The sequence below is a fragment of the Chiroxiphia lanceolata genome, chromosome 4, assembly GCF_009829145.1.
Source record: "Chiroxiphia lanceolata isolate bChiLan1 chromosome 4, bChiLan1.pri, whole genome shotgun sequence".
NCBI lineage: Eukaryota > Metazoa > Chordata > Aves > Passeriformes > Pipridae > Chiroxiphia > Chiroxiphia lanceolata.
Genome location: NC_045640.1, coordinates 46079094 through 46096306, shown reverse-complemented (window position 1 = coordinate 46096306; position 17213 = coordinate 46079094). Strand labels below are relative to the sequence as shown.

General features: G+C 36.4%; 1 protein-coding gene across 7 annotated transcripts in view; it reads left to right on the top strand.

Annotated features, from left to right (window-relative positions):
• The window catches only part of FAM160A1 (family with sequence similarity 160 member A1), an 87113-nt gene that overhangs the window by 5451 nt on the left and 64449 nt on the right, over window positions 1–17213 (top strand). For 4 of the 7 annotated variants that reach the window (XM_032686014.1, XM_032686018.1, XM_032686017.1 and 1 more), the window contains one exon: window positions 9682–9804. The exons of the other annotated variants lie outside the window; for them this stretch is intronic. The gene's annotated coding sequence lies outside the window, so the exon portion shown is untranslated. The remainder of the gene's footprint in view (window positions 1–9681; window positions 9805–17213) is intronic. 7 annotated transcript variants of the gene reach the window in all.

Here is a 17213-nt window from a genome sequence, read left to right as displayed (position 1 = left end):
TGGGGGTTTTGACACACAAGTCAAAGAGCTATGAATGAAAAGTTGCAGCCAGGTCCAAAGAGGAGTGTGGGTTTTTACTGAGTTGTGTTAACTCATCTTGTTGTGGTAGGCTCCTACCCTAATGCCTCAAACCTAAGAGAGAGAACTTGACTTGCTGCTTCATCACTCTGTTGGCATTACATTAAGGGTAGTGTTTCTGTAAGCGTGTATATCTTAAACATATAAGGGAAGAAGGGAGCCTGAGTAGAGAGGTGTGCCTTTTATAATTACAAGTTGAGGGTGAGACATCTGTGGCTTGTTACATTGGACTCATGGGCTTTATTAAACAGAACTGTGCTGTTTGCTCCTTGCACACTTGCAATGCTTTTACGCTTTGCTTGTGCCATAAATATGGTTTAGTTCAGTGTTGTAAATGCAGTATTTCTATAAGAAAACCTATGGAAGATAAAAGTTTCTCTCTCCTTTTGAGGATCTCCCTTGATTTTCAGTGCTAAACTTTGCAGGAAGTGTGTTCTCCCAACCACAAGCAAGACGTGGATTCATTTTGGAAGTGAGGGCTCTGTTGTCTCTGTGAGTGATATAGAATCGTCTGAATTCTGGGTTGTCTCCCTTGTGTGCCTGATCAAGGTACAGTGGTGACAGGTGCTAAACAGCCAAAAATTTTACTGCAAACCATTAACATCTTCAGAAAAGTGTGTGTTGCTCCTTTTTCTTTTTTTTTCCTATTTCGATGTTGTTCTCAAACTACTCAAATGTCCTTGAAATGCTTTTGGTGTGGATTGGGAATATCAGTCATGCTGAGACTCTGAGTTTGAAGGAAGTAGTGGGTTTAGGTACTCTGTTACTTTGAGGTGGTTTTCCTTTTTTTTTTTTTTTTTGCTTTTAATTGGCCATTTTGCCATTCAGTACAGGGAAGCGTAGAACATAGTCAGCAGTAGGTGTCACAGGATAATTTTCTTTCTGAATTGCTGACTTGCATTAAGATTAATTATGCTTGCCTGCTTGGAGTGGTTTCAGGTAAACAATTAGAAAGTTCTTTATCAGCTTCTTGAAACATATTCATGGGATGAGGAGCCTGTGAAGTGTTGAATGGAGGAAAAACATGGAGGGCAGAAACTGATTTGCTCTCACAATTATTCTGTTCTTAATGTTTTGGTCCCAGCAGTGTGAACAACACCGAGAGTCGTTACTGTGAACTGGCTGCCAGATAACACAGAGGTTTTTATGTCTATCAGTGGTTGCATCTGCTTTCAGCATATTTTGCTGCCATGATTTTTATGTGGTGATATTTGCCAGCAGCAGCACAGTGCTTATGGGTTCCTGACTTGCTAGTGTTGATACAGCAGAACACACAGTAGTACTGAAATGTTTTTGCAGGATTCCTTTTGGCTAGATAGAGCTAGGTTTGTTTTGCTTGGATGCCGGTGGAATGCTTGGACTTGGAAGAACTTTTTTTCTTCTCACAAAAACCTTTATTGTTGGAAAAAAATAAAATTAAATATTCAGAGAGCAACAACTAAGGCAGTTTAGCAAAGACTGCATTTATAATGCATGCTATTTGCAAGTTACATCTTTTTCTAGTGGTGCTTTTAGCAACCTGCATGTTAGTGAAATGAGTAAATCAGAAACATTAACCCAACATTAAGGATGGAGGGCAAGGGTCCCTAGGGAAGGAAGTGATAATACTCTGTGTTAGATCTGCAGCTGAGGGAGCAGATAAAATTCTGGGCACACAGACCGTGGTTCTGCTGACATTCAAACTAGCTTAGTTAAATCGGCTGAATTATTTGAGTTTTGGTGTCTATAGAAGCTATCTGAACACTTTGCCAGGTATTAATGTTTCTTTTAGTCTTTGCTTATAAGAAAAAAAATGATAGCAGAATTTGTGGCTTGTATTTGCGTGAACTTTTCCCATTAGCCTTCTGTGAAATTCAACAGCATTTGAATTACTTTGTGTGCAGATACATCTTAAAAAGTTAAATGAATTAAAGATGAATGATGTTACCTGATTCTTCCTCTTGACAATTTAAAATTCTAACATGATAGCAATGCCTCTCATTTCACAGATGTTGTATTAGTTTAGGAAGTGATAAAGTATGCATAGCTTAAATTCAGTACTTGCTGTGCATTGCATCATTACCATAGCAGGTACATGTGCCATGATTCAGTAGGTGAAATGTTACTGTTTAAATTTTAAAGTAGCAGCAAGTGTGGGGGCTAAAATTTGTTGTGTTGGCAGCAAGGCATATTCTGTTACTAGTGTAGATTTGTAGTGTACATTTGTACAGAGTTTTGGCAAACATTTAGAGTAACAGCAGTTTAGATTTAAAAGAGGCATCAACTCAGCAACATTTCAAGAGGACTCAGCATTGGGCATGATGTCAGGAGATAATGTGATCTGAGCAGTTATAATTTCAAAATACATTCAAATATTGTGAGATAAAAATATTTACTTAAGAATAGGAGTATTGGAGTCTGTGGCATAAGGGCATTGAGAAAACAGTTAATGGCAGAATAAATTAAATTTTCCATTCTAAATAATCCTACTAGAAGTCTGTGCAAATAAAAAGGTAAAGAATATTGATACTGCCTTGGTAGAGGTGACTGAAGGCTAGCAAATCTGGGAAATATTCTGAATGTGTTTGGGACACCTAGCAGAAATCATCCAGATCCAGGATTTTAATTATCTAGGAGTGTTGGTTAGGAGGTATGATGGGATGCAGGTTCCTAGTAAGTTGTTGGAGGACCTAAGTAAAGCTTTCCTGGTGCTAAATATGAAAAAAGCAATCAGAAGATAGGCACTTCCAAGCTTTGTTACAACTAGAAGATAAGTAACTTGTGTGAGAGTGAGCAAATGAGAGTCTGAGAAGGAGGACTTGTGCTAAAATAAAGCAACTGGATTTTTAGAAAGGCAGACTTTGGATAAGTCTGGCAACATGATTTTTACCAAGTAGTTCTGTGTTTTAAGAGAAAAAAATACTGGGGGAATATTGTTCCTTCAGGAAATTATGCTAGTGGCAGAAATTGAAAATATTCTTTCACAGAGGAAAATATGAAAAGTAGTGAGAGGCTGTCTTGGCTACTAGTGAGCTCTTCAACATCAAATACAACAAGGAGCAAAAGGAAATCCCAGCTGGATCGCCAAGGACAAGTGTAAAAATAAAGCACAAGCACATATAGTTAAAATGCAACATTCAGAATGGCCAACTCAAAAAGAGTAAGGAGAAATCATTATAGAAATATGAAGTTAGTAAAAAGAAAGCCAGGGGAAGTTTGCTTCTGTTTGGCAAGTGGAGCTGTGGACAGATAATTCAAAGCAGATGGAGGTCTGTTGTTTGTTTGGTTTGGTTTGGTTCACCTCACCTTTAATAAGAGATACTGAGACTGGGAGGTGAAACTGTGTCCAAGGCCACTGCTAAAACCCCAAGCTGGTGTGGGGAAAGTGTGAGTTTGGGAGCATTTAGATAAGTTTAAGTTTAAAGTGTTTAAAAAACACTACTGAAAGGGTAAGAGCTGGCTGATGTAATCCCTGAGCTGCTGCAGTTACTTAACTCATGGAGGATATGTGTAATACTGTTCCACTGAGAAGAGTGATTGTATTGTCTGTCTGTACAGGCATCAAGGGTGAGGGAGAAGTGGAAATGAGATGTTGTAGACTCAGTTATTTATCTTTGATTATTTGTTCAAGTATTTTTCCTGGGAATTAAACCCTCCTAAAGCAGTAGAGGATGACAAAGAAATAAGCAGTAGCCCATATGAGTTTATTTTTGAGATTAAACCATGTTAGACTAATGCAATTTCTGTCTCCAGAATGCTAACAGAAGAGCAGTTGATCTCTGATAGCTTGACTCTGTGATAGAAACTGTCAAAACTTCATTCTTGTTAAAGAATTTCTGGAGGAATTTACTGTGGGTTAGTGCTATACTTCTTGAAAAACATTGTTTTCTATAGGAATGGACTCATGAGATAGTGTTCTGGTGTAGGGGCATGGGGGTTTTATGTATATATGTGAAGGATTTATGTATTTTAATGGATGACAAGAATCAATGTTGTTATATAATTGTAAAATTAGAGAATATCATACCAAGAAACTATCATAGAATGATTGAATTCTGCTCTTAGAAAAGTTGGTTTTCTTTAAATAGAGCCAGTTTTCGGATTGGGGCTGAGGTTTGTGTGGCAAAAGAGCCCTACTACACAGTTCCTTGCTTCAAACATAGCAGGGCTTCTTTAAAGTAATTTCTGCCTGCTGGCTTATGGGAGCAATTGGAGAAGACCAGAAGGACCAAATGCTTCTCCCTGAGGCTTGATTCAGTAAACCTTAAAGACCTTTGTAGTTCTTAGCGTGGGGTTGTGTGACTGCATCACATATGTGAGAAGTCATCTCTACAAGTTAAATGAAGTAATCTTTCCAGCCAATGTTGATGTAGAGTCCAGTTTTGAAGATGGAATTAATTAAAAAAAAAAAAAAGAAGGTAACATGAACCCACTGGAGGGAGTCTGGAGGAGGAGAGCAGTAAGAATACCTGGGTATCTGGAGGACTGACTAAAGAAGCTGAGTGCTGTTATTTTACCTTCAAAGAAGAGAAAGAGGTGGTGGAGACATGAGAAAATGAGGGTTAGTCTGTGTGTATGAGATACATGTGTTTTCCACAATGATCTGTTTTCTTTGCTTGCTTGGTAAGGTACTGTTGCATTGGAATATGTTATCTGGAAAAGTTGTGTATGATTTTAAGAACAGGTAATGAAAGCAGCTGTGACAGAAATGTGATGGGTATTAACATGGCACAGGGAGGATGATGATGAAGGTGGCTTTGAGGTGATTTTTTTAGCCTTTGACTGTATAAAGGAGATGGTTGTTGTGATGCAACACGATATGTAAAATCCAGGGAGAAAGCGGTACTGAGAATTCATTTTCTCGCTACCTCTACACTTACTTCTCATTGACAACAAGGATCCAGAAGATATCAAAACATTATGCCTCTCTCTCTATTTTTTTTTCCCCTTTTCACTTGCATGGAGTAGATGAGTGAGACTTGTAACTTCACAATGCTGTGGCTGTTGAAAAGTAGCTAGAACTCTGTTAGAAGGTAATAATATGAAAAAATTACTGTGGGCATGCCTATGTCTCTGCAAGAGCAAATCCTAGAACAGGGAGTGCTAGGAAATGTGATGTGAAGTTGCCTAGATTAGCTTCAAAAACAGTTTTGTCATATTTGTGTGGCATTGCATCCAAGCCACTGTGGTTTTACTGCTCCCAGGCCTGTGCTAGTCTGCTCTCTGCCATGCAGACTTAATCAGCTTGTGTTAGTGAAAATTTGGAAAACTCTTTCATGTAATCTGCTGTATGTTGTAAACAACCCTCTATTGTGCTGCCCTTGTAGCCTGTGTTTATTTGAGTACACTAATTCTATTCCTTTAATTAGTTGTCCAGTAACAGCCCAAATCAGAGGTAGCTCTTCGCTGTGTGAGATTTCTTGTTCGAATGACAGGGATAACAACAGTGACATTGAACAATGGTTTTAATTTCAGTTGCATGCTATTGGGCAAAACTGTGAATAGCAGAAGAAAAACAAAGATTTGAGGAAGTCCTGCAGTCAACTGGTCTTTAAATCCAAAATAAATAGGCACATTTTTATGTAAAATTAACAGTTTAGACTTTTGGTTTGTTATTCACAGAGGAAAATTTCCTGGGATGTATCACTTCGAGGACGTTCTTTCTCTTAATTCATGCATGTATGAAACAGGGACATACTTGCCTCTTAATATTTTACAGTCCATCTGTTGTTTTTGAATGCCATATATTGCTACTGGGAGTGTTTGTATTGATTCATATGTCTGTGGACCATGGTTACTGCGATTATTTTCTTGGGCTTTCACATGAAGTGGAAAGATAAGGAAAGCAATTTGAATTTCCCAAACCACAAAACTATGCATCTTTCATAATATCTAGCCTGGGTAATGGTGTTGGTTAAGATGCATGGGATGTAATACAGTCTCCAAGGACAACTTTCATCTCAAATAAAATGCAGTATAATCTTGAGCTCAAAATTAATTGTATTTTAGAAAAAAAAAAGAGAGAAAATTTACAAGCCCTTGAAAAGGCTTTTGCCATTCTTAGGATGGTCCTGGCAACCTACTTGTTAAAAGAAAATTTGACATTCTGCTTTGCTGTGGGCTGAAGAAATGTTGAAAACGCCTGTCTGTTAGGATTTGATGATATCAAGATATAAAGTAGAGCATCTTAATTAATGAATTCATTAATTGATTATCTAAAGGTTTTTAATATACACACCTTATCACACTCATTTTAGGACAGAATTTCAGGCTATTCAAGTAATGGAGGCTGAGATATATTTTTTTCTGATATTCCTGTCATTATGAATAATATTATTAATATGAATAAGCCAGAAAATATTATATAAAAACTAATATCAATCATATGAATCAGAAAATATTACATAAAATATAACATTTTTATATCTGGTTCAAAGTTTTTGAGCAGCTGCTCCACCATTTCATATTTTCCTCATCTGTCTCAGTTTTCAGAAATCAGAAGGCAGAACCTTTTTGTATTTTCTCTCTCTCCCTCTGTTCCCTCCTCCCTGTCCAGGATACAGAATGCAGATGTGTGGGGTTTTTTACGTGGTGTGTGGTGTTGCCTGCTTTCTTTTAGAAAGCTGTGTATTTGATGCAAAAGCAAAATATTTGCTCTTCCAAAAATATGTTACGTAAGGCAAGACTGTGCTTGGCAGTAATGGTTTATCAGTGCCTAGAAAGAGATCCCAGTGTCAGTGTTCTCTGGAGATAACAATGTATTATTTTCTACCTGGCAGTACTGAACTGGTGATACTGTGTGATGAATATGATTCTCCTGGGCCACAAGTACAGAAGCTCTCTGTTTAATTATAACTATGCTTCTTTAATTTAATTACAGCTTTTTTTAATTAAAAAAAACTTGATTCAAAATTGGAATGTCTTAAATTATTCAGACTCTTGTTATTTCATATACTAGACTGAGTCTTCTTTTGCCATCTAACCTAAGGTGCCTGTTGGTGTTTTTTTGGTTTTATGGGGTTTTTTTGGCTTGTTTTTCTTTTTCCAGATGATTTGGGAAGCTAAAGGCATAAGGACTGAAAATTTATCAGAGCTTGGTGCTAAGGTTTCAGATCCAGATTTTTTTACGTATGTGTGACCAGAGAATTGTTCTGTGTTCCAAATGCTTTCTCTTTTAAACCTGCACACTAATTGCATATCATAGAGAAATCTTTTGTAAACTACAAAAGAACTTTTGTAGACTACAGAAGAACAGACCTTTGTGATTTTCTATACTGCCTCAGTAGTAGTAACAAAGATTCAGTGAGTCAGTCTTGCAGTACTTTGAAGCTGAAACACTGAATGTGTTAGGATAATATGGCCCCACTCTTGAATATGTGTAGACTTTGACTCTAGGTAGGGACTATTTCTCCTTTTTTTTTTTTTTTCCCCTCTTCCTCTTTTATGTTCCCTGTGATGGACTATTTCTTATGTAGCTAAAAGGAAAGAAAAATTCTGGATGATCAACTTGTAAACCTCAATTATGAGGTTGTCATTTAGACTATACCTATTTCATTATGTGTATGACAGCAGTTTTTAAGCTATGCTTCAAATTAAAGAAGATAAATCCAAGGGAGAAAATTGTTATTTAAACTAATGGACAGCTTAGTCAAGAATACAATTATAGGCTCCACTTAAAAATTTACACAGTTAAGTGATAGAGCAAAGCAAAAGTGGAAAGACTGTATTTAAATCAAACTAATTCCAAATCAAACCTGGAATGTTATTTTTATGACCAGCTGCAATGGATGTAGGAAGCAGACAGGAGAGGATTAGGTATTAATTACAAATTATGGAGTAATCTCCTCTCCTTAGAGTCCCCACTCAGAATTATTTTGAATAATAAGAAACTATATTAAAAATATCATGGTTTAGTGAGCTAGTGTTTTGTGAACAGTATTTTACTACTTCAGTGATGCTGCACACATCCTCAGGCTGTGGAAGCCAGCGAGTAGTAACAAAGGCCATATGGAATGTCAGCAGACAAAAGCAAATGGAGGAGTTTTTGTGAATCTCTTAGGGATTTTTATCTCTAGAGAACTGTGCAGTGTAATACCTTTCTGAACTGGGATCAAAGTAGAAAAAGACCAACAAACTTTTTTCCTTGTGGAATTAAAAAAAAAAAAAAATCCCAAATCCCCACATACTATTTAAAGGGTACTTTAACAAAAAAAATCCTAACCCTTAGCTCATAGCATTTTCTGGGTTTGTCTGGTTCCATGTTAGTGTTAGGTATTTATTCTCTTTTGTTATTTAGAGTCACAGGCTGGAGTACAATTGTATTAAGGGCGGGAAATATTTTAGAGATTTCACTTGGAAATTGGCTAGTTTTTAGGACTACCTCTTTGTTTTAATAGAGGCTGAAAATGATGTTAAAAGACAGGATGTTATGAGATTTGTAGTTGTCTCTGTGGAGAAATCTGATGTAACTGTCCCTACAATTCAGGAACATAAAATGACAAGGATCATCTACCCTAGCCTGTACTGAAACCATGTTATATTTGTGACCTATAAACTCATAGTGTCTTCCCATAAGATCTTAATTTTCGGGTGTTTTGTTCATGCTACTTTGATGAGAAAGCTGTTTAAGAACCTGCTTTAAAGGATGAGTTCTTGGCCAAAAATTAGTATGTATAAAAAAAATTATTTTGTCCCTTGATGTATATACTTTTTTAACTTTTGCATGATTCTTTTCAGCATGCTGAAAACTTTCAGAATTTTACCTCCTTGCTTATAAGAAAGAAAAACTGACAGCCTCTCTATTTTGAATTTGTGTAGTCTGGAGGAATTTCTGTCAGACAGGTTAGCAGGATGTCTGTAAAATCAATTTTGAATGCTAAGCACTGTGTAAATGAACAGACACCCTTTTCATACTTGCATTTTTCTGTATGTGGGCAGTCTTGTTGCATGTCAAATGTAGATTTAATATGAATCACTTCAGCGTTGACAGAAAGGTGTGGATTCCTCCTTCTCCTTTGCGTGTGTTTAGCTTGTTTAACAAGATGTTGTTATGATGCATTTCTTGTCTGAAAAGTGAGTTTTGTAATCAGCTTTTTGGCAGTGTAGGCAGGTTTAATATTCAGCGTAATACCACTTTTTTTTTTGCTTTTGCTTTTTATCATTTATTTTTTTTCCCCAGTGGTTACTTTTTAGCCAGAACAGTTTCTTAACTGCCCCAAACGTATTCAGTGTGTGATGCATGGACATTTTTGAGGTGCAGCACGGATGCAAATGTTTTTGAGTTGCAGCAGTGAACAGAAGGCAGTAAGGAAGGAAAGTGTGGATTGCTTCTGCAGTGGTGTGGGCTCATAGCTGATGATGTCCTTGGTGTTTTCAAGAGCTTCTCACTAAGGTATTGGTGAAAGGCCTGAAAGCTCTGACCTTATCTGTGTGGACCTGTGAAATACACTCTGTGTATTTCACTGCTTTTCTTTTGTATTTGAGATTTTGTCATCTTGTTCTAAGATGGTTTTGGGTCATCTCCCCCCCTTCCCCCCCAGTTTCGTTTAGGTGTTGGGCAGTTACTTTCTATTAATAGAGAATAATTTTTACTTTTTTACTTTCTCTGCCTTTTCTTGTCTGTAGTGAAAAGCTGAATGCTGCTGAAAGGTGTCAGCTGAAGAAACTTTGGTTCTAGATTGTTCACAAATGGAAGAGCTGCCAGAGCAAATTTTTCCTTGCTGACCTGTTGACATGCTTTAATTTCAGGTAAGAGAAGTGTGTGTATGTGTGTTAGTTTAGAACAGAAATCTGTTTGCTGAACCATAAGCTTTCTATTTGCAATGCTGGGTGTCAGGTCAGTTTTTGTGTTATGGACGCCTGTCTTCTGAAAAGTGGGCTTGAGACTTCAGTCTTATTTAAAATGTCAGATAGAGTCTCCAGTAGCACTGAGTTGCATTTAGACAATATGGACTCTGGAGCATCCTGTCAGTGTTTGGTGTTTCAGTTCTGTTCGTGTTCACACCTATACAGTTGGACGATTGTGTAATATTCCTGTGACAAGCACGGTAATTGCTGACATGGGAAATGAATATACAGCAATTATCAAATGCACTTCAGCTGTCCCTTAGTGCCCTGTGACTTCTGGAGAACAATATTATGTGACCTATATACCCTGTAAGTCAGTGACAGATCAGCAGTGGCATACTGATGAGAACTTGACAGCCTGTATAGCAGGATTTTCTTGAGTTGGCAAGACTCTCTAGTTGTTTTTTTTTGTTTGTTTGTTTATTTGTTTGGGGTTTTTTGTTTTTTTGATTTTTTTTGTTCCGAATATTTCCATGTTTGGAGTATGGGATATGAAATAGTTGAAATGCCTGTCAGATGAAGAATGTACGTTTTCTGTTTTAATTATGACTCTTAACAGTCACTGTGTAAAATACAAAAAGAGTTGAAGGAGGAAACACTTGTCTTCTCCATCTGAGTTTAAAAACTGAGCACAAAAAGTTTAGAAAACCTTTTTCAACAAAACCTGAAGAAGGGATAGAGGCTCCTTAGACTTTGTTTTGTCATTGGATCATCTTACTTCATGTTACTCTACAGTGAAACTAGTCAGCTGACAGATGAAAATTTAGGTGTTTTCCCTGACCTGATCTACGAACACGAGTATCATTTGGTACTTGATGCAACATTGTACGTGTGCTTTGTTTTTATTAGATAAGCTGTTTTACAAGGTGAAAAGGGCTGAATACTTATGAGTCACTTATGAGGGGCTGATGAAATGGCATGCAGGGAGGTGTGGTCTTCATAGCCTGACTTGGCATCATTTGGGGAGGAGATGTGGGTGTTAATTGCAAGATTGTCATAAGGAAGTTCTGTGCAGAAGAGAAGCCCAAGCTAGCTAGGGAGGGAGCTTGATGTGTGGGTGTGAAATGAGGCTGGGATTAGTACAGACAAGCTTGAAATCATAGAAAATCCGACAGTGTGTTCAGTTTCCAAGTTGTGTTTGTTGTATCAGGTAAAGCATTCATACCAGTCAAACAACATTAGAAAGGGGAACAAATATGAAATGAGACTTTACAATAACCACTAGTTCCTGGTTTTTACATATCCAGGTTTTCTTTGAAATTGATTAGAAAAAATACGAATAGCTGGTAGATATTAACTGAATACTAACTATCTGGTAGACTCTTGTGCTTTGTTTGTTATTTTTAAAATGCCAAACACTTTATGAAAATGAACACCATCTTTCAGAAGGCTTTCATGTATCATGTGTCTGGTCTTATCCTCCCCTGAAATGATACATACTCATGCTTCCACCTCTTTTTTTGATGCAGTTTGTTGCAATTCTTGAAGCTGATGGGAGACTTTTGTCAAGTTGGAGTGAAGATATTATTCTTCTCATCCTAACCTTTGCTGCTCTGTAACGATTAGGGAGGCATCTGGTTTCTCTTTAACAGCTTGTACAAGTTCCCAAAGTATCGTATTAAAGTATCTTCAGGAAACTGAGGGGCTCTAGACACGCTGATGCTTGGCAAGTTAAGTATTTAGTATGTTATTGTTTCCACACTCTGAAGGAATTAATTGCCAGTTCTGACAGTTTTGTAAACCTGTTTTATTAAATACAAATATTAAAATGCTTCTGAATGTCAAGCTGTCTCTTAAAAGCTCTATTAGCAGGGTGTTTGTCCAGAAGAACTACATATTCCCAAGACTAATGGCACCATATCCAAAATTTTATGAGTATTACCTTTTACTTGTATTGAGCTACAGCTACTCTGTGGTTCTCTGGCTGTGTGGAAACAGCTTAGGTTGCCAAAGTGACTATTTCTCAATCAGTTGCTGTAGGTGAGAGTTCTTCAGATGATTTGTAGCATTAGAACTTAATATCTTGCACAATAAAGACAAGTCTATTTCTTTTTCCTGTGAGAAAACAAAAGAACAACAGCTGTTGGTTTAAACCAGAGTCCAGTCTCATTCTATAACTTCATTTATAGCAGTGTACAGCTTTCAGTTAGCTGTTTCTTCTTTCCTTGACTTAAAATCTAGCTATGCTGCTGGAAAAGCAATACAGTCACTGATGGCAGGAAGTGACCTGAACCAACACAGTGATGTGAAGACTTTCTGTAGTTCTCATTTGTTCCTATTCCAGGTTAGTTTAACTCATCAACTGTACTAGTACGTTTGAGTTCCCCTTAGTTTAGCTAACAGTAGTAATGAAGAACAAGTTCTACTTTCTTAATGTAAGAGCTTTAGTATCTAGTGTAAGATTGTTAAGTGTCTGTGGTTTTCAACTCTAGTTCCAACTGGTATTAAAGCCTTAACATTTTTTATCAGGAAATATTAATGCATCTGAAACAAGTATGTTCTAATAAATTTTTGTTTTCAATTAAACTTTTCTAAGTAAGACTTTCATAGATTCAGGATGGAATTTCAAAATGAAAGAAGACAGTAAGTGGATAAAATTGGATTAGTTATATGCAGTATCTTAGGATCGTGCTTCCTTCCAACTATATTCTTCCTGTGTTGTGATATGGGTTTTTTTTGGTTTGTTGTTTTTTGTTTTCTTTTTTTTTTTTTTTTCTGGTGGCAGTTTTTAGGGTTTTGAGTTTGTTCTGATTTAAAAAAAAAAAGTAGAAAAATTGTGAAGACTCAGACTTGTGGGGAGGAAAGTGTCTTTCCCGTTCAGCAGCGAGTTTGATCTTAGGAGTAATCCAGTGAAAGCTTGGTTACTGTCAGTTATCTGAAATGAATATTACAGAGGAAGATATTGCTCTACTGATGTAGGTAATTTTTAAACTGCCTTGAGCTTCACAAAATATTAATATAAATCATGTAATAGCTATTTTCTGTTAATATTTTACTCTTTCATAGGGTTCCTCAGGCCAGTTGTAGGCTACTTCTCATGGCCTTCTTTAGGAGTCAATGATGTTCTATAAATAATTTAAATGGTTCTTATTTCTAATCTTTCATCACTATATACTAGCATACAAATTTGCTCTCACTATGATGCTGAGGGAGAAGTCTGTAAGGGACACATCTGCCTGGCTGTTTGCAGAAGTATAAAGATGTATACTTTCCTTTCATATGCATAAGACTCTTGCTCTTTCTCGGTTCAAGATAAACAAGGAAAAAGCTTTTGTGTGTATCACATCATGTGATGTATTCATTGCAAAGTTTTGGGGTATGTCATAAAGAATGTTTAGTCTGACATCTTGACTTACTTGTCATTGCTTGTGTCTTAAGTTCAATGAGGTAAATGCATATTTTGCCCTGAAGAATGAAGCACAGTGCAAGGAAGTGTCTAATGGCAGGTAGAGGCCACTGGCATGAGAATATAGAAAAATATGACAGGTTCTCTGATAATAGTGACAACTGTTTTTCTAAACTTTGGTCTTATTGAAATAAAAATAGCAAGTAGCTATTGTTCTAAAATTGGCTACACCTTAGTACTGAATCAGTGCAAATTGTGCTTGCCAGTAGACATATAAAGCCTAAGGGAATTTGTAACCATTTTTAATGAAGGCAATTTGGTAAGTTCAGTGTTAGAAATTAAGAGATTTTATGATAGACTTAAAAAAAAACACAAAAAGCAAACAAACAAAAAAAGTGATTATGTTTTTCATACTAAAACTGAACATTATCAACATAACAGTTTTATGTTTACTTTGGAGGAAAAAAACACCATTGTGATGGCAGTTAACTTAGAAGGAAAAAATCCTGTTAATACAAAATAAAATTGTAGAACAAAGTCTCGAAGGATCAAATTCTCAGTTGACATGTTTTGCTGTGCATCATTGTTCTTTACATCCTAACATTTTTTAAAACAAAAAGCATTTTAGGGTAAAGCTAGTGTGGATTAATTAAATTGTTTATTATAATTTTCAAAATATAAACTTGGAATAAATGGAAGAGAAGAAGAGTAAGATATACTGTTAATGTATAGACCTGCAAGAACTGATTGAATTGGAGTGCTGAATTTTCATTGGATTTTTGTTTTTGCAGTGCTAAAATCTGTTGGGCTGAAGAGAAATATGTCATAGAAACCTCTATGTAGCTGTTGTCAAACAAGCTTCTTGTTCATCAGACAAGCAGTGGAAATAATGAAGTTCAATGCATTTGTTGTATATGGAGCAGTGGTGATTGCTGAGGGTTTTCAAGCTGAGCTGCCCTCACTATAGGATTTGATGGAAGAGAAGGAGGCAGGAGAATATGTGCATAGTCCAAACGTGTGGTGGTGTCTCTGGCCACGTAGAGTCCACAGGCTTATTTGATAGTCTTTCCATTCTGTAAATTCAGTGGGTTTTGTCTTTTTCTTTTAAAATAGTTTTAAAAATCATGTATGCCTTTGGTAACTGTCATGGCCTGTAACAATGAATTCTATAATTTGTCACAAATTAACACATGTACAGGAACAGAGAGGGGAAGAAGAGTTATCCAGAGGGAGGAGAATGCAGGACCCAAGTTCTGGATGTCTTAAGTCATCTATCATATACTAATGTTAATTTTTTTAAAGACTCTCTCTGTGTTTATTGAATGTTTCAGAGCTATGAATGTACATTGTCATTCATCTCTCTGGTTTCCTGAGAATTTTTTAAAACTCTGATTTGCTACAAATAGAATTGAATTATAATGAAAAAGTAATCTGTCACCTACTTCAAGGGTACTGTTGGGATTTTTAAAGCAGTGCTTGTGGACTTTGTTTCATATTAAGTTCAATGTTGTAAAATGTAAATTGAATATTTCTGATATAAGTTTTTTAAAACAAAGATTTGTACCCTGTAAGTATCACATTATTGAGAAGGAATTTTGGATAAACTTTTCTGCTACCCAGATTAGATTAATGGGATTTTTCTAGCAGTGCTTGGGGTTTAAAGTGAAGAAATTGGCTGGGTAGTAAAGTAACTGATCCCATTGCCATGTGCATGCTCAAGTCTGTGAAATGCAAGCTAGGCAGAATACTTGTTTTGTCCTACTTTGTGGCTCTCTTAACTAAAATAAACTGTGCCTGAACCAAGAAAAGGTGGAAGTGATTATATTAATATAATGCATTCCTGAAAGGCACTGGTTACCAAAACTAACACGTAGTTTGCAAAATGATTTATTGTAGTATTCTTTTTATGTCCATTGAATTTAAAAGTTTCCCCTTTCTTCCAGTGAAGTGCTACAGTGTATTGTATACACAGGCTGTTTTGTTGTAGGCTCCTTCCATGTATTGCAAAGGTGTGCAGCTGACTAGTCTCAGGTTTTGGAAAAAAAAATTTGTTTTAAGCTTGCACAGAAACTGCTTTATGAAACACATGAGGGGTTTTACCTCTCTTCTAGTACGAACCTTATATTCAAGAGGAAGGAAAAATCTTTCCCTGGGTGTGTGACAATATGTGAATGTCTTTTGGTTGAATCTTTTGCTGAAGGGAAAATCTTTGGTGACTGCCCTACCACAGGAGACTAATCTGAAACCATACTGCAACCTTGATCGAAAGTCAGTGTTCTAGATAAAATTACTGTAACTCATTGACTTGATTGGCATTACTCTGAGGTTTACTTCACTACCTTCAATATTTTGTTTCAGTGAAGAGCTGTTGGTGTTTGTCAGTTTAATCACTAACAATTAAAATCTGATTGCTTTCTGAAGCAGTTTGGGATTCTTCAGATATAAAAAGGGATACTAGAAAATAACTTGGTCTAAGTACCACTTAATATTGATTTTCTTCAGCAGCATTTCTCTCACTTCAAAGCTGTTGTTCACACTTAATGGCTACCCAGTTATACTGAGAAGACATGTAACAACATCATTAGAAAAACCCCACCCCACAACTCTATATCAGGATGTTGATATTTAATCATTCCTAGTTTTGCTGCTTGTTTTTATGTCCTAATGAGCTTTGCTTGGGCTGAGAGTTTGTTCTCCCTGTGCTGAAATTACTTTGCAGATCTCTAAAATGTTGCGGATTCTCAAGGAGCTTGTGCAAAACACACTTTCTACACACCAGCAACAGAGTGTTACTATTGTAGGATGTGCTGGAGAGGAGCCTTCCTTTCAACCTCATGACGTAACTGTTCAGGTATACCCTTGAGCAACCAGGTGCATTTGAAGACACTGTGGTAATGAAGCTTTTACATGTGAATTCAGTAACTTTAACATTTAACTTGCAGTACAGTCTATAAAGATCTAATTACTTATCTTCTAATTTAAAAAACAGACTCATAAAACATTCTGACAGTAATCTCATTCTATGGGTGATTCTAGTGAGTAAGTAGGCTACCATATGATACTGGGCAAAAATGTGTGGACTGATATTTCATTGCTTTGGAAATGTCATAGTATCTTCAGTGAATGTAAGAGCACATTAAAAAGCTGGAACCTCATCAATTTATGAAGGATTATAAATTATGATCACAGATGAGAGGGACTTGATAACCAAGGAAATTCCAACTCTTAATGTAAGTCATGACAGGGAGAAAAAAACTTATAAAAGACAAAGTAATTGGAATATTTCTCTTCTGAAAACAGCTTAGAAACTTCTGCATAACTTTTTGCTATTTATGAATGACAAGACAGAAACTTTATTTTGCTGTTAAGGAAGTAATGGTAGGTTTCATCCTAGAGGAAGTCAAAAAGTATTATGCCTGAGAGGAACAACTTGCTTTCCTGCTTCTCTCCTTGTTTTAAGGCTGTAACATTATCTCTGTTTTCCAAACTGTCAGCTATACAGCAAAGTGCCTTTTAAGGAGGGAACTAACATCTTTTTACTTGTACCGTGGTAGATGCATTTTGGAATCGGTTCCCTCCATACCAAGGATCTTTGAGGGTGGGATAGAATAGATGAGAAGTTGCTATATCTGCTGTTACTTTTCTTTGTGGGCAAGTAGAGCCAGGCACAGTCCTACTTTTAGCTACTGGGATGGGTGAGATGCAAACAAATCTACTGGCCTCCAAGGGTCATGTTCAGCTTGGAATTGGCTAAATGCAGAGTTGAAGGCTTAATTTTGGAAAAATAAAACAGGAAGACAATATTTGAGAAACAGAATTCTTTCAGTTCCAGAGAAAAGGATGTGAAAAGTTTACTTTAAGAAAATCAGGAATTTTTATTAATTTGTTTGCAAAATGAGATTAATTTTTGGGAATGTTTTGAGTAGTGATCATGTTCAGTAGAGCTTTTTGTCCAGTTCTGCAA